Source organism: Delphinapterus leucas, chromosome 1 (genome assembly GCF_059928025.1).
Source record: "Delphinapterus leucas isolate spDelLeu-1000000601 "Yukka" chromosome 1, BTC_Dleu_Yukka2, whole genome shotgun sequence".
NCBI classification, from domain to species: Eukaryota; Metazoa; Chordata; class Mammalia; order Artiodactyla; family Monodontidae; genus Delphinapterus; species Delphinapterus leucas.
In genome coordinates, this window is record NC_143129.1 from 120,362,853 (window position 1) to 120,390,421 (window position 27,569).

General features: G+C 34.5%; 1 pseudogene; it reads left to right on the forward strand.

Moving 5' to 3' along the window:
• Positions 1–11,450: 11,450 nt before the first annotated feature.
• LOC111178334 (ubiquitin-conjugating enzyme E2 variant 1 pseudogene) lies at positions 11,451–11,922 on the forward strand (annotated as a pseudogene).
• Positions 11,923–27,569: the final 15,647 nt, after the last annotated feature.

Below are 27,569 nucleotides of genomic sequence, written 5' to 3' on the forward strand. Positions count from 1 at the left end.
TACATTACTCTGCCCCAGTCTTCCCACTGGTTGACCATACCGGGCCAGTGTTGTATAGCCTAAAAATTTGGCTCATTTCTCTATTCCTCAGTTTCCTAATCTAAAAATAAAGAGGGGGGAGGGCATAATGACTGTGTCTACCTCATAAGAATATCATAAACATTAATATGTACTATATTTGGCATAAGACAAATGCTATGTAACTCTTAGGTAATATTATTTTTTCTCATAAAGGGAAGTGCAACTCATTTCCTGTGAAGTATAGCTCATTTTATTTAAAGTGGGTTTTTAAGAAAACTTGTTTTTTTAATCCAATCTTAAAATCTGCCTTTTAATTGGAGCTGTTTAGACCAGTTACCTTAATATAATTATTGATATGGTTGAATTTAAATCTACCATATTGCTCTTCTTTTTTACTAATTATCTGTTATTTTTTTCCTTTTTGTATACCTTTTTTTGATTGAGTATTTTTATGAATCCCTTTTATCTACTATGCTGGTTTATAAGCCATAACTCTTTCTTATGGTATTTCAGTGGGTTTACAACTTAAACCTGCCATAACATACTTTCAAGTTATATTATAAAATTTAATATATAGTATAAGAGTTCTATGATAGTATACTTCTATTTCTTCCTCCCGAATTTTGTTATTATTGTCATACAGTTTACTTTTTCATATGTTAAAAAACACATAATACATTGTAATTATTTTTGCTTTAAATAACCAATAATTCTTTAAAGATATTATAAATGCTAATAAAAAACTTTTATGCTTATCTTTATAGTTATCATTCTAAAGTTTTTTCAGTTCAGGTACCTCCATGGTATCCTCTTCCATCTTCTTGATGGACTTCCTTTAGAATTTCTTGTAGCGTTGGTCTGCTGGTGATAAATTATTTCAGACGTTGTATGTATAAAAACTCTTCATTTTGCTTTAGTTTTTGAAAGATATTATTGCTGGGTATCAAAATGTAGAGTAATAGTAATTTTTGTTCAGTACTTTAAAGAGGCTGCTCTGCTATCTTTGGGTTATCATTTTCTGAAGAGAAATCTGTCATTGTTATTTTTGTTCCTTTGTACAAAATGTGTCTTTTTCTCTGGCTATTTTTATGACTTTCTTTTTGTTATTGGCATTTTGATTATTCTGTGCCTTAATGTGCTAGGGTTTATTGAGCTTCTTTAATATGTGATTTATAGTGTTCATCAAATTTGGAAAAATTCAGGCATTCTTCTTCAAATAACTTTCTGACCCACCCACTCTCCTTTATGAAATATAATTACACATATATTCAGACATTTAAAGTTATCTCAAAACTCACTAATACATTTTAATTTATTCATTCCTTTTTCTCTGTATATTTTATTATAAATAGTTTCTGTTGTTGTGTTTTCAAGTTCTCTTTATTTCTTCTGCAATGTCTAATCTGCTGTCATGTAAAGTATTTGTCACAAGACAGGTGCTATGTAACTGCTATGGGTAGAGGATAGAAATTTCAATAATTCTATTGAAATATTATTTCTATCTCAGACACTGTAGTTTTCAACTCTAAAATTTCAACTTGGGTCTCTTTTATATCATCTGTGTCTCCAGGTAGCTTTCTGAACATATGGAATGCAAGTATAATAACTGCTTTAATGCCCTTTTCTGCTATTTTTAATACCTGTGTTTGGGTTTCCATCTACTGATTTATCTCTTCAGTAAGTGTTCTATTTTCCTGCTTCTTTTCATGCCTGGAAATGTTGTGTATGTTACCAGACTTTGAGAGTTTCACATTGTTGAGTACTGGGTGTTTTTGAAGTCCTACAAACATTTTGAACTTTGTTTGGCAATTCATTTAAATTGTTTAGAAACTTTTGATCCTTCAAGGCTTGCTTTTAATCTTTGTTATACAAAGACAGAGCAGCATTTAGTCTAGGTATAATTTGTCCCTCTATTGAGGCAAAACCATTCTGATTATTCTGCATAATATTCCTTTGTCACTTAAGAAGTTTTCCATTCTGCCTGTTATAACCAGCCATCTCACATACTGTGAGAATTCAGAAGATTGTTCGCTCTAAACCTTTCCATTGTTTATTCAGGGTTTGGGGTATTTTTCCTCTCACAGATATGCTGACAAGTATACAAAGCTTAAGACATGAGAGCTTTTCTCTGCTGTCTCTGAAGTTCTTTCTCTGAAGAGTTCTTTCCTCTCTGGTACCCTACTCTGGAAACTCTAGCTCCTTGTCTTCCCTGAATAACAATTTTCTTCATCTCAGAGAAAGTATTTAGTTCCCTAGGTCCCCCTCCCTGAGCCACAGACAGGAAACTCTCTCCAGCCGGAAAGCTGGGCACTCATAAAGCTCACCTCTTTTGTTTCCCATCTCTTGTGGATTACTGTCCTTTATTACCTGATAGCTGGTATCTTCAATGTTTTGTTTTGTTTTGTTTCTTCTTAATATATTCTGTCCATTTTTTTAGTTAGTTCAGTCATGAAGGTAAATCTGACCCCTATTATTCTATCTCTGCTGAAGCAACAGTTCCATTGGCTATAATTTTATCTTATTGCTCTTCTGGAAATTTCTTATATATATGATCTTCCACTGTATTATATTAGATAAACAAACAAACAAAAAAGAAGTATTGAAATTTCTATCCTCTACCCATAGACCTTGCAAAAATACAAAACCTATTTAATCAGAATTTGACAAGTTAAGGGCAAGTTTAATATTCTTAGAAATCCATCAGTATCTTCGGGCTATAGTTTGTGGCTTAGTGGTTGGATCTTAGCGACCAAAGCCTTAAGTAAGGCTAAATAATAAATAAATAATAATAAGTAGGAATGAATAAAAGTTCTTATTTTTTGAAATATTCCCTATGTAGTAATGCTCGCACAACAAGATACCTGAACTGTGATATCAAAATACATTTTAAAAAATATGAGCACTTTCTTACCAATAAGTTATGAACATTTTCAATCTCCATGAAAATGGTCAACAAAAAATTCCACACTATACATCCAACATAATAGTTTCTAGCCACATGTGACTATTGAGTACTTGAAAAGAGACTAGCGGAACTAAGGAACTAGATTTTTAATTTTATTTTGTATTTATTTTAATTTTAAAACTAAAATATTTAAAAATATGATTGGAATCATTTGAGCTTGTTAATCTAATTGTCCATGTGTAAATTTTATGAACTCTGTATACACATTAATATTTTTGATAAAAATTTAGTCCAAATTGAGATGTACGTGCTTCCCTGGTGGCGCAGTGTTTGAGAGTCTGCCTGCCGATGCAGGGGACACGGATTCGTGCCCCAGTCCGGGAAGATCCCACATGCCGTGGAGTGGCTGGGCCCGTGAGCCATGGCCACTGAGCCTGCGTGTCCGGAGCCTGTGCTCTGCAACAGGAGAGGCCACAACAGTGAGAGGCCCGCATACCGCAAAAAAAAAAAAAAAAAAGAAACAAATTGAGATGTACTATAAGTGTTAAATAGACACCATATTTTAAAGACTTTATAGGAAAAAAAAAAACTAAAATTTTCCTTAATTTTTATATTGATTACAGGCTTAAATAATAATTTTTTGAATATATTGGGTTAAGTAAATATATTTTATTTTTTTACTTCTTTTTAATGTAGCTACTGGAAAATATAAAATTACATAGAAACCTCATATTTCTATTGGATTAGTGCTTATTTAATGATTATGTTTTGATATGTATATTAACTAATTTATTAAGAAATACTTTGAAAAGTCAGCATGATTCTGTAATTGACAATTACCTAAGATAATTTAAACTATCACAGACTCTCCAATACAAGAGAAGTCCTACATACTAAAATTTTTACTAGAATTGCAGATCTGAAACCTGTCATTGAATTTTGTTACTTAGGCATGCATTTTTAAATGATGAATCAATCACCATAAATCAAAGAATTGAAAAAATGAGACAATCAGTCTGTCTTTTGGAAAACAGAGAGGAAGAAGGGCCAAAGTGTCAAGGCTCTAGACATTGCTAACCAGCAGTTTAATGTTCAACTATTTTTTCAGAGTGTGAGTCCTTAGAGAGTTTAACTAGGTGATAAACTCCTTTCTATGTTAATTTCATAAACATGAAAATAAATATATCAACAAATATATATTGAGTACCACTATGTGAAGAACATATTAAAAATGTATGGTTAGGGAAGTATGATTTAAACAAAACAGTTTGTGAACAAATGTGCATTAAATATGATAGAGATTCCTTGAAACATAATGAGATAGCCCTGAATTTGACTTTTGGGAAATGTGTTAAGGTAAAAACTAAGCTACTTTATTTAACAAAGTAAAAAATATATGTTTATTTCCCTTTCAAGTACTGCCTGGTCTATTTAGTGGCCTAGGCTAATTCTATATTTCTGTATGATTTCCTAGGGTATTGATTTTGTCTTCATGGTTAAATTTAGATTGCTGCAGTATCCATATGCTGATTTATGGGAAGAAGGGGAAATAAATCCCGGGCAATCAATTTACTTTTAAACAAGTCATATGGAAGGTGTACATATTAGTTCTGCTCATATACCATGATTGAGAATTTAGTGACATGGCCACACAAGTTACAAGTGAGGCTGGAAAATGTATTCCCAGGTGGCCTGTTATGTGTCCAGCTAAAATTCTTCTGTTGTCCAATAGTGGGAATAATGAGGCCTATTAGAGATAGAGAACCCTTGTTCTGATCGATTATCTAAGAGTATGGACATATATGTTCTAGTGTATGTAAAATGTTGATAACAATATTATTTAAGAATGCAGAATGCCCACAGAGAGTAAATCATTGTCAAATATATGTATATAACATGGCAAAATTTTAATACCAAGTGTAGATTTCCTAGTTGTGTAATCTCTGCTTGAATTGCTTAAGAAAGGTATAGTTTGCTGTGGGCAAGGTAATCTGAAGGGAAGGCCAGAATTTTCAAAAATTCTGATCCTATTCAATCTGCTTGCCTTATCTTTTTTCATTATACTACAACTTTAGAGGCCTTTGGAGAAATGGGAGAATGAGTTTTGAAGAACAATTTGCAAATTTTATTTCTACTTCCATTATTTCATAGTTGTTTGACTTTAAGTGAATTTCTTAGTTTCTCTGAGCTTCACTCTTTACCATATGTAAAAATGTAAGAATAGAACATATTTCCAATAATCTTCTGAAGATTAAGTGAGAAAATACATATGGAACTACCATATTCTAATGTGGATAGCATTCTGTATTTGTCAGGTGGATGAATAAATCAAGAAAAGTGACTATCTCTAGTTGGGTTTATGTTGTGTACTATTATAACCATAGTATATTTTGTGTAAAGAACTTCAATAAGGAGTTTTTGGAAGAGATCATACCATATGTCTTGCAAGACATGATAAGGATTTTGGACTTTATCTTTGGAGCCACTGAAGAGTTTAAAGGAGGGAAATGATAGGATTAAATTTTCATATTTTACAAAGATTATTTTACTGCTATGTATAGAGAAATAAAAAGATATTTTGAGCTAAATTAAAATGAAAATACAACTTGTTGAAATTTGTGGGATGTAGCAGAAAAACAATGTTTAAAGGGAAATTTATAGCAACAATCACATATATTAGAAAAGAAGAAAGATCTAAAATCAATAATCTAAATTTGTACCACATGAAACTAGAAAAAGAAAAGCATATTAAATCCAAAAGAAGCAGAAGAAAGGAAATAATAAGTAGAGCAGAAATCAATGAAATTGAAAATAGGAAACCAATAGGAAAAAAAAAAATAATCAGTGAAACCAAAACCTGGGTCTTTGAAAAGATCAATAGAATCTATAATTCTCTAGCCAAGTTAACTAAGAAGAAAAGATAGAGGACAAAGATTACTAACACTGGAAATCAGAGAAAATCACTACAAATCCCATGGAAATTAAAAGGTTAATAAGGACGTACTAAGAAAAACTCTATGCCCACAAAATTTGATGACCTAGATGAAATGGACCAATTACTAGAAGATACAATTTGCCAAAACTCACACTGGAAGAAATAGATGATATGAGTAGGACTATATCTGTTAAACGAATTGAATCAATAACTGACAACCTTCCAAAACAGAAAAGACCAGGCCCAGACAGGTTCACTGGTAAAGTCTACAAAACATTTAAAGAAGAAATTATATCAGTTCTCTAGAGTCTCTTATAGAGAAAGAAGGACACATTTACTACCTTTATAGGACTTCCTAATTCATTCTGTGAGGCCAGCATGACCTAATACCAAAATCACACAAAGACATTACAAGAAAAGAAACTTTAGACCAATATCTCTTATGAATATGAATATTGATGCAAAAATCCTCAACAAAATAGTAGCAAATCAAATCCAACAATGTATGAAGAGAATTTTACATGATGACAAATTGGGATTTGTCCCAGTTAAGCAAGACTCATTTAACATTTGAAAATCAATTAATGTAATCCATCATAACCAATAGGCTATAAAGAAAAACTATATTATCAATAGGTGAAGAAAAAGCACCCATTCATAATAAAAACTCTCAATAAACTTGGAATAGAGGGGAACTTCCTTAAGTTGATAATGAATATCCACAAAAAGACCTATAGCTAACATCATACTTAATGGTGAGAAACTTGAAGCTTTCCCACTAAAATCAGGAACAAGGCAAGGGTGTCGCCTCTCTCCATTCTTTTTCAACATTGTGCTGGAAATTCTAGCTAATGTAATAAGACATGAAAAAGAAATAAAATGTATACAGATTGGGAAAGCAGAAGTAAAACTGCCTTTTTAATATAGATGAAATAATCATCTATGCAGGAAATCTGAAAGTATTACCAAAAAAATCTCCTGGGGGGCTTCCCTGGTGGCACAGTGGTTGAGAGTCTGCCTGCTGATGCAGGGGACACAGGTTCATGCCCCGGTCTGGGAAGATCCCACATGTAGTGGAGCATCTGGGCCCGTGAGCCATGGCCGCTGGGCCTGTGCGTCCGGAGCCTGTGCTCTGCAATGGGAGAGGCCACAACAGTGAGAGGCCTGTGTATCGCCAAAAAAAAGAAAAGAAAAAAAAGAAAAATCTCCTGGGACTAATAAGTGATTGTAGCAAGATTGCAGGATACAAGATTAACATAGAAAAGTCAAATTGCTTTTCTATATACTAGCAATAAACACGTAGAATTTGAAATCTAAAATGAAATGACATTTACATTATCACCCCCAAAAATGAAATACTGTACTTGGGTATAAATCTAACAAAATATGTACAAGGTCTATATGAGGAAAGCTACAAAACTCTGATTAATGAAATCAAATAACTAAATAACTGGAGGAATATTTCATGTTCATGGATAGAAAGACAATATTGTCAAGATGTAATTTCTTCCCAAATTGATTTATTGATTCAATAAAATACTAATAATAATCCTAACAAGTTATTTTGTGAATACGGACAAACTGATTCTAAAATTTATTTGGAGAGGCAAAAGAACCAGAATAGCCAACACAACACAGAAAGAGAAGAACGAAGTTGGAGGATTTACACTACTCAACTTTAAGACTTACTATGAAGCTACAGTAATCAAGACAGTGTGGTACTGAGGAAAAAATAGATCAATGTAGCTGAATAGAAAGCTCAGAAATAGACCAATATTCATTTAGTCATCAGATCTTTGACAAAGGAGCAAAGGCAATACAATGAAACAAAGATGAGATTCTTAACAATTTTTTGGGGAACAACTGTATATCCACATGCAAAAAAAATGAATCTAGACACAGACCTTACAGTCTTCACCAAAAGTACTTCAAAATAGCTCATAGACCTAAATGTAAAAGTCACAACTTTAAAACTCCTAGAATATAACATAAAAGAAAAACTAGATGACCTTGACTGTGGCTATGACTTTTTAGATATAACAGTAAAGGCACAGTCCATGAGAGAACAAACTTGATAAGCTTAACTTCACTAAAATTAAAAACTCTGCTTTACAAAATACAATGTCAAGAGAATAAGAACACAAGACACAGACTAGAAGAAAATATTGCAAAAGACACATTTGCTAAAGACTGTTATCCAAAAAATACAAGAACTTAATTATGAGAAAATCCAGTTAAGAAATGAGCCAAAGATCTTAACAGACATCTCACCAAGGAAGATCTGCAGATAGCAAAAATGCATTTGAAAAGATGTTCCACATGATATGTCATCAGGAAAAGGCAAATTAAAGCAACACTGAGACACGACTGCATACATATTGGAATGGCCAAAATCTGGAACAATGACAGCATCAAATGCTGGTGAAGTTGTGGAGCAATAGGAACTCTCTTACATTGCTGGGGGAAATGCAAACTGGTACAGCCAGTTTGGAAGACAGTTTCTGATTTCTTAAAAAATCTAAACACATTCTTACCAAATGATCTAGCAATCACACTCTTTGGTATTTACCCAAAGAAGCTGACAACTTATGTCTACACGAAAACCTGCACCTGGATGTTTATAGAAGCTTTATTCATAATTGCCTAAACTTGGAACAACGAAGATGTCCTTCAGTACATGAATGAAAAATAAACTGTGTTACATCCAGACAATGGAAAATTATTCAGCACTCAAAAGAAATGAGCTATTAAGTCATGGAAAAACATGAAGAAAACTTAAACGCATATTACTAAGTGAAAAAGCCAATCTGAAAATGTTACATAATGTATGATTTCAATTACATGATATGCTGGAAAAGGCAAAACTGAGGAGACGGTAAAAAGATCTGTAGTTGCCAGGGGTTGGATGTCATAAATTTGTCTGTACCTATAGAGTGTACTACATCAAGAGTAAACTGTAAACTATGGACTCCAGGTGATGATGATGTGTTGATATAGGTTCATTAGCTGTAACACATGTACCACTCTAGTGGAGGATGTTGGAGAAGGCTATTTATATGTAAGTTCAGAATGTATATGGGAAATATCTGTACCTTCCTTTCAGTTTTACTATGCATCTAAAACTACTCAAAAAATTGTCTTAAAACACACACACAGGCTTCACTAGTGGCAAGGAGTTTGAGAGTCCGCCTGCCGATGCAGGGGACACAGGTTCGTGCCCCGGTCTGGGAAGATCTCACATGCCGCGGAGCGGCTGGGCCCGTGAGCCATGGCCACTGAGCCTGCACGTCCGGAACCTGTGCTCCGCGACGGGAGAGGCCACAGTGGTGAGAGGCCTGCATACCGCAAACACACACACACACACACACACACACACACACACACACGCCGCATGATTGTACTTATAAAAGGTTCAAAACTATTCCTTGGCATTACAGAATGATATTGGTTACCTTTAGTGCAGAGAACTGAGACAGTGGTTGGGAAGGGACAAGAGATATCTTCTTTAGTACAAGTCACATTGTATTTCTTGACCTTGATGATAGTCTCCTGAGTTTTTTCATTTTGTGATGATTCATGGGGCTTTACTCCATGATATTTATACTTCAATTTTTTTTTTAATGAAAAAATAAAGAAGTAAGTAATCCAGAGTCCCTGTTCCCATTTTACTCTCTCCAAGTAGGAACTATTGTTTAACTCCTATTCTTGATTATAACCTAAATTTAGGCTTTAAATTTAGAGTATGGCTAAACAGAGTAGAAAGTTAAGAGTGAGAGATCCATGCTGAAATCAAGGTCACAGGATATGAAAGAATATAAATGAAGTAAATGATTGTTATCTTGGGCCAAAATCCAATATATACATAGGAAAATGTACTTATTTTAATTTCCAAGGATTCTGGAAAATGTGGCAGCATAGGCAGTTTAAAGTATACAGGATATTACTTATCACGTTTACATTCCCACTACAATAATTTTTATTGGGGAACATGGGTTTATATAATTTCTTTTGGAAAAAGAGTTCAGTTGTAATCAGAGAAAATTATGTTAGTATTCATTTGAATGTGTGAACATTTAATATTGACCATACAAAATTTTCAGTGGGGGCTTAAAATGTGATATATGAAGGAGTTTAAGTACAATACATTTAATAACATGAACATTCGCTGTTTTACTAGCAAGAGCTAAGTTTTCCTCATCTATACAACACACTTAGCAGTGTTAATGTTCTTTTCCTATGGCTACAAATAATCTTCAGAAAAACTTTGTAAAATTCCTCATCGTAGTCAATCTAGTGCTGACACTTAGGTAGTTAAGTATGACTCATTTCATGGGAAAATAATCATTCTCTTAAACTTCCTGGACAAAGTACAAAATCTCCTCTGTGGGAGAGAGAAAGAAATCTATGCAAGACTTATTATGTTAAAGGAGGTGAATAAAAGGACCCTTGGCAATTTTCACCTCTGAAGAAGATGTCTGTTTATTGTTTGACATTTTCTTGACAGTCAGTTATTGAGATATAATGTGGAAACTTGGCAAAAGATGCATAGAATATTTTTTCTAAATTGTTGTTTATTGAACTTCACGCTTTGTGTCAAACAGCTGGAGGATAGGGGAAGGATATGAAGCCTTAAAGAAGACTGGCTCTGATGTGACTTTGCGTTTGCCTCTATCAAATAGCAAAATAATGAATTATTATGGGTAATAGAGGACAATAATGGTTATTGAAAGATGGAAGATTCCTTTTACCTGGTCTACAAGAGCTTTAATTCTGAAAAGCCTTTGCCATGTACAGAAAGAAGTCCTATGGAAATTCAAATCACAGAACCTGATCACATTTGTTAAAATACAGTTCTAAGACATGTCTAAAGGGTCAAGCATAACTGGAGATTCTAAATATTTATTTAAGAATCTCTCATTTTCCCACAATTTCTCCTAGTTTATTATATGTCTAGGATGTCCTTAAAGCTCTCATTAGGGCCACGAGCAGTCAGCCACTATGGTCAACTATAGACCATGTATGTATATAACCTATGTAGCAGGAAATCAAAAGCATTTGTTGTTACTTAAGTCCCCTTTCCAACCTTTGCCATCATTTTAATTTTCTAACTTTATTTACTGTCGTGATTCTAACCTAGTGCATTATATTTTTGTAGTTATCTTTTTAAACAATAGACAAAACTTATGCAAGCTGGATTTTAACTTGTAGGTAAGGAAACTGAAGATCATATGTCACATATTTGGATTATAAGTGATGCAGTTGGAGAAAACATTATTTGAGTCAAAGTCCATCTGATTCCAGAGCAAATGTTTATCCAGTACTTCACTACTTGACTCCCACAGCATTCTCCTTCAGGAAATTTTTAAAAAGATTAAGAAACCAAAAAACCTCTTACCGACTGCTAAAACTGCATATCAGTTATGTTATTTTGTGACCACTGGCATCTAAATGTGACATGGCTAATCTTAGGAGTACCATCCAAGTTGTGGAATGGGTTAAACTAAGTGCTTTGGGTGGTCACAAACTCATTATTAAGTTTATACACTAGAAACAAATAGATTGGCTGGACTTTGAGGACAGTGATGCAAGATGGCAGCCCCTACAAGTTCAAGAATAGAAGCCCCTCATGTTGGAAGAATTCAAAGAATACCAGAAAACAGTAGGAGATGGCACAGTTAGCTGGGGTCTAGAAGATGACACACATGACACAAAATGGACAGGGATGCTAATTCGGCCTCCAAGAAAAATTTATGAAAACTGAATATTCAGCATAAAATAGAATGTGGACCTAAATACTCAGAAGAACCTTCCCTTTGTGAGATTTATAACAATAATATGAATGGAGTTAATAGTTCTAATGGAGTGATGAACTCAAGAGCCATATCTGCTAGCAAAATGGCAGAATTCCTATAGCATCAAAGTTGTCCTATAAGAGCTTTGGCACCTAAGAGTGTTGAAAGAACATATGAAACTCCCTCAGCCACACAAACACCCCTCCCCCTCTATTCTATTTAAACTGTTTTCATTTCACAGCAGTAAATCTTCTAGATATGTCTTGTAGACATTAAAGTTGTAGAAAGGAAACTCACATTCAAAGCAATTTATCTTAAGATCCTATAAGTGATACTAACTTTTTGTTCATTTGAAATATATAAATTGTGCTATAACATGTAATCCTGTCAAGTGTAACCACTAATCCATTTAGTTGAACTTTTGGATTAAGAAAATAGATTTAAATTGATTTCCATTAGAACCGGTGGGTCATACCTAACTCAACTGAGAAAAGAGACATCACACAATCACTTTGTTGCTGATTATATGGTCTGGGGTCTCTGTGTTTTCTCCCTTCACCTCCTCCTGGATCCCCTGCCTCTTTCCTCTCTTTTCCTCTCCAGGTTGGGTGGTTTTTTAGATGTTAAAATTTCAGGTCACAACCTGTGGGACTATTGTTGGGTGTATGAAGGTTCCTCTCTGTACCCCTGGTTTCTTTTATCTTTTTTTTTTTTTTAAGTCTTAAATTATGCCTACCTTCCCAATTATAGTCTTTTCCCCACTGTCCTCCATTACTGTTGGTGGAAGTATATATTGTACTCCCTATGCTGCCCTCTGAAATTGGCCTTTGATGAGGAATTCAGGAATTTTCCCATATCATCTTTCCCACACATTAAATAAGGAGTGCTACTTTTTCTTTCCTTCTCCTCAAGTTCCTTTTTGTACTGTCACCACCCAGAACTTTTCTTAATACTTCCTAGCTTTGAGTAGAAGCCATCAGGTAAGGTTGGAAAGAGTCTCTGACCTCCCTCATTTAGTTTTGGAACCACATTTAATTACTCTTCATCAGCCCCTGGGAAATGAGTATTAGGTCCTTAGACCTGCCACTCTCTGCTGTCATCATTAGCTGATACATTTTTTTTTTTTTTTTTTTTTTTTTTTAGCCCAGGCTTTGATATAATGAAAAAAATCATCACCAATGTTATTCAGGTGTGCCAGCTCTTAAAGTCTTTGGTGATTAAACTTGGATAAACCACATGAATACACTTGTTAACACAAACAATCCCTCTGAATAAATTTTATTTTCCTGTAATTGCTTTTGCTTTTGAAAATTGTAGAAGTTTTACATTTTTAAGTTTTAAATTCTTCTTAAATTATGAAGTTTTAAATAACAGGTCTCTCATTTGGTCATCTTTGCAATTCATTTGTATCTAGTTTGGAATCTGACAACTGGAATGAAAAGAACCTTGAATTCAGTGCATGTTCTGTTTGTCATTATTCTCACCAGGGATTAAGAAAGAACCCAGTATGCATGACAGATTCCTGAAACTGGAGGGCTTGACTTCCTGGTAAATTGCTGCCACTCTTTTAGCCTCTCCACGTGTTCACTAACCCAGAAGTCTCTGAACCCTGCCCTTTTGGCTTTTATGGAGCCTTCATTAAATTGGCATGATTGATTAAATCATTGGTATTTTGTTATTAAGTCAATCTCCAGCTCCTTTTCCCTGTGGGTAAAGGGGCAGTGGGGTTTGAACTGAAAGTTACAACCCTCTAATCATATGGTTCCCCTGGCAGGTAGTCCAACATTTAGGGACTTTCCAAAAGTCACTTCTTTAATATAAAGTCAGGTGTGGTTGAAAGGGTCTTGTGAATAACAAGAGACACATTTATTGCTCTTATCATTTAGGAAATTCCAAAGGTTTTAGAAGTTCTCAGTCAGGAACTGGTATAAAGATGAAATATAGATTTCTTTATCATAAATCACAATATCATAACAATACTAGCTTTGTGCCAGGTTTATAATTTCTGTCAATCATTTATGATCAGATTCTTAAAATCAGAAATCCTCTACTTAGTGTTTAATTTTATGAATACTTGAAAATGATTTTTTTCATATAGGTGACTTTTGAACTTCTAGAAAACATATACTAGTTAAATAATTTGAAATGTAGGATAGTTTCTTTTTTTCTCTTTTTGTATTTGGCATTCTAAATATACCAAAATAAAATAATCCAGGAGATATTCAAGATGATGGAGGAGTAGGTGGATGTGGAGCTCATGCCTCTCCACAGATGCATCAGGAATACATCTATAGATGTAACAGTTCTCACAGAACACTGGCTGAAAACTAGCAGAAGACCTTGGACACCAGAAAGGACTATAAAGATCCCTTCATAACTGGAAGGGAAGCATTTGAGGCTGTCAGAAGAGGGTGAAGCAGCAGATCTGGGCCAGACGGGACAGAGTAAGAAATACACAGATGGTCATCACCACAGCCCTACATGCCCCAGACAGGGACGTGTGTTCACAGGCTACCCCTCCAAAAGCAGAGACAGTGAGAGGATGTGTGTGCACTGGTCTGCATGGGGAAGCAGTAGGGATGGAGTCCGGCACCACCTCCTGGTTCTCCCTCCAGGGAAACCAGGAAAACAAGAACTAGCAAGAGCTTGACAAATGCCTGGCTTTGAATTGGAGACCATTCACCTGCCTATTGCTTCATTTTGGAAAATTCACTGAAAATAACTAAGAAAAAAAAAATACTTGAAAGAAAGAAAACAAAGAACAAAATACCCCAGAATTCCTAAAGAACAGGTCCTGGAACTCTGGCTGGGTGTCAGGCCTGAGCGTCTGAGGTCGGAGAGCCAAATTCAGGACATTGGTCCACCAGGGACTTCCTGTCCCCACATAATATCAAATGGCGTAATGACTCCCAGAGATCTCCATCTCAACGCTAAGACCCAGGTCCACTCAATGACCAGCAAGCTACAGTGCAGGACACCCTATGCCAGACAACTAGAAAGACAGGAACACAAACTCACCCATTAGCAGAGAGCCTGCCTAAAATCATAATAAGTTCACAGACACCACAAAACACACTACTGGATGTGGTCCTGCCCACTGAAAGACAATAACCAGCCTCATCCACCAGAACACAGGCACCAGTCCCCTCCAGCAGGAAGCCTACACAACCCACTGAACCAAGTTACCCACTAGGGGCAGACACCAAAAACAAAGGGAACTACGAACCTGTAGCCTGCAAAACAGAGACCCAAAACATGGTAAGTTAAGCAAAATGAAAAGACAGAGAAATATACAGCAGATAAAGGAACAAGGTAAAAACCCACCAGACCAAACAAATGAAGAGGAAATGGGCAGTCTACCTGAAAAAGAATTCAGAGTAATGATAGTAAATATGATCCAAAATCTTGGAAATAGAATAGAGAAAATAAAAGAAACGTTTAACAGGGACCTAGAAGAACTAAAGAGCGAACGAACAATGATGAACAACACAATAAACGAAATCAAAAATTCTCTATTAGGAATCAATAGCAGAATAACTGAGGCAGAAGAATGGATAAATGACCTGGAAGATAAATAGTGGAAATAAATACTACTATATTCTAATTATAGGGTTCTCAGAAGAGGAAGATTAAAAAAAAGGGGACTGATAAAATATTTGAAGAGATTATAGTTGAAAACTTCCCTAATATGGATAAAGAAATAGTTAAGTCCAGGAAGTTCAGAGAGTCCCATTCAGGAAAAATTCAAAGAGAAACATGCCAAGACACAAATTAATCAAACTATCAAAAATTAAAATACAAAGAAAAAATATTAAAAGGAGCAAGGGAAAAACAACAAATAACATATAGTGAAATCTCCATAAGGTTAACAGCTGATGTTTCAGCAGAAACTCAGTAAGCCAGAAGGAAGTGGCAGGACATATTGAAAGTGATGAAAGGGAAAAACCTACAACCAAGATAACTCTACCCAGCAAGGATCTCATTCAGATTTGATGGAGAAATTAAAACTTTTACAGACAAGCAAAAGTTAAGAGAATTCAGCACCACCAAACCAGCTTTACAGCAAATGCTAAAGGAATTTCTCTAGGCAGGAAACACAAGAGAAGGAAAAGACCTACAATAATAAACCTAAGACAATTAAGAAAATGGTATAGGAACATACATATTGATAACTACCTAAATTGTAAATGGATTAAGTGTTCCAACCAAATGACAGAGACTGGCTGAATGGATACAAAAACAAGACCCATACATATGCTGTCTACAAGAGAACCACTTCAGACCTAGGGACACGTACAGACTGAAAGTGAGGGGATGGAAAAATATATTCCATACAAATGGAAATCAAAAGAAAGCTGGAAGATCAACACACATATCAGACAAAATAGACTTTAAAATAAAGACCATTACAAGAGACAAAGAAGAGCACTACATAATGATCAAGGGATCAACCCAAGGAGAAGATATAAAAATTGTAAATATTTATGCACCCAACATAGGAGCACCTCAATACATAAGGCAAATGCTGACAGCCATAAAAGGGGAAATCAACAGTAACACAATCATAGTAGGGGTCTTTAACACCCCACTTTCACCAATGGACAGATCAACCAAAATGAAAATAAATAAGGAAACACAAACTTTAAATGATACATTAAAAATGATAGACTTACTCGATATTTATAGGACATTCCATCCACAAACAGCAGATTACACTTTCTTCTCAAGTGCTCATAGAACATTCTCCAGAATAATGATGTCTTGGATCACAAATCAAACCTTGGTAAATTTAAGAGAATTGAAATCATATCAAGAATCTTTTCTGACCACAAAGCTATGACACTAGATATCAATTACAGGAAAAAATCTGTAAAAAGTACAAACACATGGAGGCTAAACAATACACTACTAAATAACCAAGAGATCACTGAGGAAATCAAAGAGGAAATCAAAAAATACCTAGAAACAAATGACAATGAAAACACGATGACCCAAAACCTATGGGATGCAGCAAAAGCAGTTCTAAGAGGGAAGTTCAGAGAAATACAACCCTACCTCAAGAAACAAGAAACATCTCAAATAAACAACCTAACCTTACACCTAAAGCAATTAGAGGAAGAAGAACCAAAATTCCCCAAAGTTAGCAGGAGGAAAGAAGTCACAAAGATCAGATCAGAAATAAATGAAAAATAAATAAAGGAAATGATAGCAAAGATCCATAAAACTAAAAGCTGGTTCTTTGAGAAGATAAAGAAAATTGATAAACCATTAGCCAGACTCATCAAGAAAAGAAGGGAGAAGACTTAACTGAATAGAACTGAAATGAAAAAGGAGAAGTAACAACTGACACTGCAGAAATAGAAAAGATCATGAGAGATTACTGCAAGCAACTATATGTCAATAAAGTGGAAAACCTGGAAGAAATGGACACATTCTTAGAAAATCACAGAAACAGAAAATATAAACACACCAATCACAAGCACTGAAATTGAAACTGATTAAAAATCCTCCAACAAACAAAAGCCCAGTACCAGATGGCTTCACAGATGAATTCTATCAAACATGTAGAGAAGAGCTAACACCTATCCTTCTCAAGCTCTTCCAAGATATAGCAGAGGGAGGAACACCCCCAAACTCATTCTATGAGGCCACTCATCACCCTGATACCAAAACCATACAAAGATGCCACAAAAAAAGGAAACTAGAGGCCAGTATCACTGATGAACATGGATGCAAAAATCCTCAACAAAATACTAGCAAACAGAATCCAACAGTGCATTAAAAGGATCATACACCATGATCAAGTGGGGTTTATCCCAGGAATGCAAGGATTCTTCAGTATATTCAAATCTGTCAATGTGATAAACCATATTAAGAAATTGAAGGAGAAAAAACATATGATCGTCTCAATAGATGCAGAAAAAGCTTTTGACAAAATTCAACACCCAGTTATGATAAAAACCCTCCAGAACATAGGCATAGAGGGAGCTTACCTCAACATAATAAAGGCCATATGTGACAAACCCACCTCCCACATGGTTCTCAATGGTGAAAAATTGAAACCCTTTCCTCTAAGATCAGGAACAAGACAAGGTTGTCCACTCTCACCACTCTTATTCAACATAGTTTTGGAAGTTTTAGCCTCAGCAATCAGTGAAGAATAAGAAATAAAAGAAATCCAAATCAGAAAAGAAGTAAATTGTCACTGTTTGCAGATGACATAATACCATACATAGAGAATCCTAAAGATGCTACCAGAAAACTACTAGAGGTAATCAATGAATTTGGTAAGTTTGCAGGATACAAATTTAATGCACAGAAGTCTCTTGCATTTGTATACACTAATGATGAAAAATCTGAAAGAGAAATCAAGGAAACACTCTCATTTACCATTGCAACAAAAAGAGTAAAATACCTAGGCATAAACCTACCTAAGGAGACAAAAGACCTCTATACAGAAAACTGTAAGACACTGATGAATGCAAATAAAGAGGATACAAACAGATGGAGAGATATACCATGTTCTTGTATTGGAATAATCAACTTTGTGAAAATGACTATAACACTACCCAAAGCAATCTACAAATTCAATGGAATCCCTACCAAACTACCAATGGCATTTTTCACAGAACTAGAACAAAAAAGTTCATGATCCGTATGGAAACACAAAAGACACTGAATAGCCAAAGCAATCTTGAGAATGAAAAATGGAGCTGGAGGAATCAGGCTCCCAGACTTTGTACTATACTACAAAGCTATAGAAATCAAGACAGTATGGTACTGGCACAAAAACAGAAATATAGATCAATGGAACAGGATAGAAAGCCCAGAGATAAACCCACACACATATGGTCACCTTAACTTTGATAAAGGAAGCAAGAATATACAATGGAGAAAAGACAGCCTCTTGAATAAGTGGTCCTGGGAAAACTGGACAGCTACATGTAAAAGAATGAAATTAGAACACTCGCTAACACCATACACAAACGTAAACTCAAAAGGGATTAAAGACCTAAATGAAAGGCCAGAGACTATAAAACTCTTAGAGGAAAACATAGGCAGAACACTCTATGACATATATCACAGCAAGATCCTTTTTGACCCACTTCCTAGAGAAATGGAAATAAAAACAAAAATAAACCAATGGGACCTAATGAAACTTAAAAGCTTTTGCACAGCAAAGGAAACCATAAACAAGATGAAACCACAACTCTCATAATGGGTGAAAATATTTGCAAATGAAGCAACTGACAAGGGATTAAGGTCCAAAATATACAAGCAGCTCATGCAGCTCAATATCAAAAAGAAAAAAAAAAACCCAGTCCAAAAATGGACAGAAGACTTAAATAGACATTTCTTCAAAGAAGATATACAGATTGCCAACAAACACATGAAAGGATGTTCAATGTCACTAATCATTAGAGAAATGCAAACCAAAACTACAATGAGGTATCACCTCACACCAGTCAGAATGACCATCATGAAAAAAATCTACAAACTATAAATGCTGGAGAGGGTGTGGAGAAAAGGGAACCCTCTTGCATTTTTGGTGGGAACATAAATTGATACAGCCACTATGGAGAACAGTATGGAGGTTCCTCAAAAAACTAAAAATAGAACTATCATATTACCTAGCAATCCCATTACTGGGCACATACCCTGAGAAAACCATAATTCAAAAAGCGTCACGTACCACAATGTTCATTCCATCTCAATTTACAATAGCCAGGACATGAAAGTAACCTAAGTGTCCATCGACAGATGAATGGAATAAGATGTGGCTCGTATATACAATGGAATATTACTCAGCCATATAAAGAAAGGAAATTGAGTTATTTGTAGTGAGGTGGATGGACCTAGAGTCTGTCATACAGAGTGAAGTAAGTCAGAAGGAGAAAAACAAATACAGTATGCTAACACATATATATGGTATCAAAAACAAGAAAAATATTTCTGAAGAACCTACAGGCAGGACAGGAATAAAGATGCAGATGTAGAGAATGGACTTGAGGATGTGGGATGGGGGAAGTGTAAGCTGGGACAGAATGAGAGCGTGGCATGTACATATATACACTAACAAATGTAAAATAGGTAGCTAGTGGGAAGCCGCTGCATAGCACAGGGAGATCAGCTCAGTGCTTTGTGACTACTTAGAGGGGTGGGATAGGGAGTGTGGGAGGGAGACACAATAAGGAGGAGACATGGGGGTGCATGTATATGTATAGCTGATTCACTTTGTTATACAGCAGAAATTAACACACCATTGTAAAGCAGTTATACTCCAATAAAGATGTTAAAGACATAATAGTCCATAAATTTTACGCTAAATGATTTTTTCAAATGACAGAAATAATACAATTTAGTAATAATGTCCTTTATTCAAGGGAAAATAATTCATGGGTTTGGGGAGTACAGCACCTCACAAGCAGTGGGTCGCTTCCCAAGGGATTTGGGGCAAGAGTCAGTTTACAAATCTTTAGAATAGGCAACTTGGAAATAGGGCCTGATTGGCTAGGAGGTCTGGGATTTCCTTATAAGGCTGGTAGGTCCTATTTTCTAGGGTAAAATGAGCTAGCTACAGTCAGTTTGGAGGACTGTGATTGGTTGTATGTAGTTTCCTTGCCCGTGTGGCATTTCTAGTAAGTGCTGGAAGACTTATTGTAGAGTTGTGACATGGGCTGGGCCACAGGAGCAGCCTCCTTTTTGTGGGTTCTGATGCACAAATTACCTTCATCAGTATTGCACTGTTCTAACAGGCTTCATGGAACCTCCAACACACCAGTGTATGCTGAAAGTGCTCAAATATGTGGTGGTTCCACATTGCCAGTTCTACTGCATGGTGGTCTTCAGGATGCCTAATGTGAATGGCAAGCCAAACTTTTCCAAGAGAGACTATAAGAGAAATAGAACGATTCTGGGGTTATTTCTAGAAAAGTTTTCTATTATCTTTCAACTGAGTTCCTGAGTAACTATATAACGAAAGAAGCTATATGCTTATTTTACTTGCAGAGAGAAAGGCGGATCAGTGGTTTAGGCAGGCTAATGTCAGATAATTCAGTATTTTTATTTTGTGGGTGTTGTAGTAACAAACAAACTAAGGCACAAATATGGTCAAGAACATTTTGAGGGTCCACATGGATAAAATAGTCTGTATTATGTATAAAATGTAGGCAAGAATAAAGTAGAAAGAAATATTAAGGGGTCCCCTTTGTTAGTTGACAAAAGCATAGAAATAAATTATGCAAAATATACTTTTGACCATGTCATAGATAAGTAGCTACAGCAAGGATAATCAAAATATATTATTAATATTAATTTATATTTGCATAAGCTTTTACTTATAGAGACTAAAATACTGTTTGGCAATGAGAGTTTTGATCATTTTAATAAAAAATAAGAACTTATAGCATAAGCAATCCAGTTTGTAAAAATAATGAATTACAGTATCTTCAAATATATCAACAAATATTCAACTGATTGTCCAAACTCAATATTTAATATTTCTGGAATTTCTATGGAAATTCTTGACACTTTAAATGAAAACAAAATTTAAGTCTTGAGCACAACTGAGATGCAAGAAAATTGCAATTTGGTGGTAGCGTTTCAAAAGATTCCTGAAGTTGTGGAAAACAGAAACAAAATAAGTTCTGGGAATGTGCCCCAACTAGCTATAAATAAGTATTTGCATTTTTCACATTTTGATCTACAGAAGTTTTCTCGTCCTTCTTCTCAGCCAGAGCACACTTTATAGCTTCTTGTATTTTATACTGACTCTGAGTAGTTTATTCTGGTGAATTTACACTTAAAAAAATACATATGCTTTACTACTGGTTTTTCCAGACCAATTAATCAACAAAATTCAAGTCAGAGAGGGACTATTGGTCATCTAAATAAGGAGATAAATTCTAAAACTTTGAAAAAATTTTTGCATGCCTGAAGGAATTCCCCTTCAGACATCTATCATTTCACAAATCTATTCAGATAGGAGACATTTAACGACACTGACAATCAGTCCTCCTTGAAGCGGACTATAGGGCTTTACTTTCTTGTCAGAACCAATCAATGGACTTTAGAACAAAAACTCAGCAGTAGTGAAACTGAGAAAAAGGAAAAGGGGAATTTCGTGGTCCAGGATGCATTTCAACAAGCTTAAACTCTAAGTGACAGATGAGGAATTTAAGCTGCTCCATATAATTCTACAAATGAGGTGTGTGAGAGAAGTTTTCATTAAAATGAGTCTCACTTTACACAGGCTTATGAGTGTTCCTGATCATGTTCTCTGACTCTCATTAAAGGACCTGCAAAGTGTAAAGCTTCTCCAACACAGTTTTTCACACTCACTCTCTATATGTTTATATATATGTGATATATGAATTTCACCAGCAAAACATCTTGAAAGGGTATTTGAACTGAAAAATATATTCATAACATGAATTAAACAAGAGTTCTGTTTGATCTTTCCTTGAGAGAAATGCATTTACATTTTCAAATGTGATCATTTATTAAAGTGCCATAGTTTGTGTCAGACATGGCAGAAATATCATGCTTTCTAGCTGGGGTGCAGGCTTTGGCTACAGGTGAATGGATTCACAAATGAGTCTTGGGGCACATTTTTGTTATTCAGTGAATCTTTTAATTCCTTGTAAATGTTATGATTATTAGAATCATGCTTTTGATGAATATCTCTAGGGCTTATAATGAAATAAATGCAAATCAGTATTTAGAAAGTCTAGATTAATACTATCATCATGTTGCTTTAATTATTTTAAATGGGATATCCATAATCAAATTCCTCATTGTGGCTTTTTTATTCTTACTATTTTCAACACATTTGTATTACTCTTTGTCAATAAGCATATATGTATGCCCAAGCTATTTTTACAACAGGAAAATACATTTAATGTCTGGATATTTAAATTTCATGAAAGATAAGAAGACTTATTAAGAGAAAAGCTAAATCTAAAAGACTTAATAGTATCATTAGAAAATTGGTTTTTATTATGATAAATTAATAAAGTTTGTTGTTTCATTTTTACATTTGAAATAATTACTCTTGTATAGCTATTTTTATATAAATGAACTCTACATGCCTTTTTAAAATTCAATTTATATAACAGAAAACTAAATGACACTGAGATTGCCTTGACTTACCTTGGTGACTTCTACAAGCTGAAAGTTTCAGTCATATGATCTATGTTTAATAATTTAACACACTAATAATACTTTAGATGTGGATTGTTGAACATAAGCATGCAGATTATTTAAATGAATATTTAATTTTTATTCACCTTGCCAGAAGACAGAACATGCATTTAATTGTCTGACATGAAAAATGTAAGAAAGATCAGTAAAACAGTAATATAAAAAAAAGTTTAAAATAAAATATGTACATCTCTTACTTTTTGGGCCACAAATAATAATAATTGGCTTGTCATTTGATATTATATAAAAAATGTATTGGACAATTTCACCTTATTTTTCAGTTAGAAAAGGTTGAGTCTATATTGAGCCACATATTCAAAATGTACATTTTAATTTGGATCTATTTTTAAATTCTGAATATGTTAAATAACATTATGAATATTTTACATAATGAGATTAACACTGTGCCTAGAATGAACACCTGATGAATAAATACCTTTTTCGTGTTTTTCTTCTGTGTTGATTGCCAAAAAAACACTAGAGAAAACTACTGTTCAGGCAGGTTGGGACACTGACCCCACCAATAGGCAGTCAGGATGTGGCTGTGAGTAACACTCTGAATATTGCAGAAATGAATATTTTAATATTAGTATGTGAAGAAGGGTGAAATTTATGGTGGAATTAGTCTAAAATACACAATCCAGATTTCCATATACTGGGTGTTCATGTTCTCTTACCCTATTTGGAGTAAATCAGCAACTAGGGAACAGTGTATTACACTCATACTCACACACACACACACATACACACAGCTTTGCTGTAACTATATTCTAGAGACTCATACAGGGTGAGTTATAATGATTTACTTTTGCAAACTAATATTCTTTGACTATGGTTCACATGCTGAATTCCACTCTATAGCAAATACTGTTTAAGGACCCTCTGGTGTATTTAGAGTACTTAATGCAGCAGGCAGTGATTGGTGAGCATTGATGCTAGAACAGCTACTCCTGAGAATTTGCAAATCAAGCTGTAGCATTTCCCTTAATGTCTATTTTCAGTGTCCATTTTCACCCACCTTTTCCTTTTTTTTTCCTTCATGCTCTTTTTCCACTCTCATCTTTTTAGCTTTCAGCACCCAAATTGTGGGTGAGGGCATAATCAAGACTAAAAAATATTACTGCCATTTGGACAATTTCCTTTCCCTGCCTGTCCTACACCTCACCACACCTAACTTGTCCTGTCCCATTTCCAATGTCTTATGTACCTATGCCTTGATTTAATTTGTCCCAATTCTGAAGACACACTATAAATAAAGAAAACTCTGTCCTTCCACAGTAGGCTGTAATTTAAAGGAAGAGAGGAATATGCAATATAAGACCTTTATTGTATGTGTGGAAGTGGGGATAAATTCCTTCACACTACTGGGCTGAAATTATCCCTGTAACTTCATCTGCAATTTTCTCTGATTGGGGAGAATTATTTCCGTCTTGTTCAGTTCAGCTACAGGCAAATAGGCAAATTTAATTCCAGGAACTGAAATTTGAGAACATTGGAATGTTTCAGGTACTAACCTCTACATTTTACTGTCTTGTGAATTAACAGTATATTTAAGTAAAGTGAATAGAACCAACAACACTCATTAAAAAAAAAAGGGAGTAAATGACTATCTTTACATAGTTTAATTAACTCATACTAGGCATTCTTTTTTTTTTTCCTAAAAATACACAATTTATTGCCCTTTCTTTTAAGAGTAAAAGCCCTGATTTCTTTTCTCTCTCAATAATACACACATTTTTATGGAAGAAAACATAAAGAAAAACTCCACATAAAAACTCTTTAACCAGATGGACTGTTACAGAGTTTTTCCCAAGTCCAATCCAAGTCTCAAACTCCCTTGAAGCTCTCACAACAATATGTCAGGTAACATTTGAGATAGCTCTTTGAGATACTTACTGCCTGGAAACTTTTCCACTTAGGATTTACACACAAGTACACCAGAGTAGTTCTCATTTTTAGGAACCTCATGAAAAATAAGAAATAGAAGTGTTTTTTGGTTAATATATATTTGGTTTAATTAAAGAGAGAAATCAGATGTCATGATGAGAGGTACTGTTGAGTGTTACAGTCAGATCTTTGGGTGATATTTTTATTTTAAACAAATACGCAAACTCTGAGTCAGAGAGCCAGAAGCTTCTGAGTTCTGATCCCAGAGCTGTCATTAGTTTCCTCTGCTCTAATGGATATGTCATTTGAGCCCTGTCTGCCTCCATCTTCTTATCAGTAATACCAGAATAAGACTGTAGTACTGACCTCAGAGGGGTAAAATAACAAGTATTTTAGCTTAAGAAATATACATTTTAAGTGTCTGGAAAAATTGACTGTATTTTAAATATATATACTAGAGAAATAGGTTGGGTATATTCATCATTTGAAAAAAAAAGTTTTATTGTACTTATTGCAAAAGAAAATGTATGTATTTTGTGAGCTAAAACAGAAGTTAAACATTTTCTTTCTTTGTGTTTCTTGGCTTCCAACACAGAGACTTTGGAATGCAAACTGACTTCTACATTGTTAGATGATTTCTGATATTTGTGAGGTTTTCATTCTGTAAAATAAATTGCTGCTATCCTTCTCAAATGATTCCCTATAATAGTAAGATTTTGTGCCTGAATTGAAGTGGGGGAGTGATAGTGTTAAAACATCTATATAAATGCAAAACAAGTAAATAATTTTAACAAGGTTAATATAATCAATAAGAAAGAAAACAGTAGACAACACTTCAAACTGTTAATTGCATAAGGGGCCTCAAACTTCATTAGGCTATCCCACTTTCTCTTGTCAAATGCTATTTGTCCTTTAGAAATTTATCCTATCCAATATCTGCTACAATAACTCCTCTTAGGGATTATGAGAATTCAAGCCGTTTCTCCTGTGGCATTCACTCCTTTATAGCTTAGAGCCAAAGTGAATTAATACTTCCCACACAAAGAAAATATCAAATTTCAAACAACACAAATTTAGTGTTTATATAGTCATATAAAACAATCTTTGAGTTAAAAGATATTTTCTGTGTTTAAATAATCTCTTGCTTAAATCAAACATTTAACCCTTAAACTGCCTTGTCTGAAACCTTAGGTCTATATTTGGTAAAGGAATATTTTAATACTTTTTTTTCTTCATATAACTCGTGGAACTATGGATGAATCAAATGCCTTTGCAATTTGAATTTGGTCTCTTAACTGCAGTGAACTAAGACATGAAAGCTCCTTTGTATATAAAGGAGAATAAACATAGCATATTGATTGAGTTGGATAAGGTTTTAAGGATTATCTGAATTGTCTGTGGTTGTATAAATTCACTATTTTTGCAAGATGATGTTAAATATATACACAAAATGTACATATTAGTATTTATGCATTTTAACATAAAGTGTAAATTAACAACAGAAATTGTTAAACATAGGGAGATTGGCTTGTTGACTCTTTTTAGTCTTAGCACCAGATATTTTATGGCATTATTAATTATCTATAATACTTTTGTTGAATGAATAATTTTGGATTATGTGTATCAGTTAATACTGGAAGGTTTAAACTACATATGAATACAATATGTGTTCCATAAAACAGAGGATGAGCCACATTGATAATTCAAAAGCCTAAGATATATTAAAAAATTTATGTTCAGGAATAATTTCAACCTCCAAAAATTTAAACTTCTTCCATAGGGGAATGTAGTTACTTTATTTTATTTATTTATTTATTTATTTAAAACATCTTTATTGGAGTATAATTGCTTTACAATGGTGTGTTAGTTTCTGCTTTATAAAAAAGTGAATCACCTATACATATACATATACCCCCATATCTCCTCCCTCTTGCGTCTCCCTCAAACCCTCCCTATCCCACCCCTCTAGGTGGTCACAAAGCACCGAGCTGATCTCCCTGTGCTATGTGGCTGCTTCCCACTAGCTATCTATTTTGCGTTTAGTAGTGTATATATGTCCATGCCACTCTCTCACTTTGTCCCAGCTTACCCTTCCCCATCCCCATGTCCTCAAGTCCACTCTCTACATCTGTGTCTTTATTCCTGTCCTGGCCCTAGGTTCTTCATAACTTTTTTTTTTTTTTTTTAGTTTCCATATACATGTGTTAGCATATGGTATTTGTTTTTCTCCTTCTGACTTACTTCACTCTGTGCGACAGACTGTATGTTCATACAAATAACTCAATTTTGTTTCTTTTTATAACTAAGTAATAGTCCATTGTATATATGTGCCAGAATTTTATCCATTCATCTGTCGATGGACACTTAGGTTGCTTCCATGTCCTGACTATTGTAAATAGAGCTGCAATGAACATTGTGGTACCTGACTATTTTTGAGTTATGGTTTTCTCAGGGTATATGCCCAGTAGTGGGATTGCTGGGTCATATGGTATTTCTATTTTTAGTTTTTTAAGGAACCTCCATACTGTTCTCCATAGTGGCTGTATCAATTTACATTCCCACCAACAATGCTAGAGGGTTCCCTTTTCTCCACACCTTCTCCAGCATTTATTGTTTGTAGATTTTTTGATGATGACCATTCTGACTGGTGTGAGGTGATACCTCATTGTAGTTTTGACTTGCATTTCTCTGATGATTAGTGATATTGAGCAGCCTTTCATGTGTTAGTTGGCAATCTGTATATCTTCTTTGGAGAAATGTCTATTTAGGTCTTCTGCCCCGTTTTTGGATTGAGTTGTTTGTTTTTTTGGTATTGAGCTGCATGAGC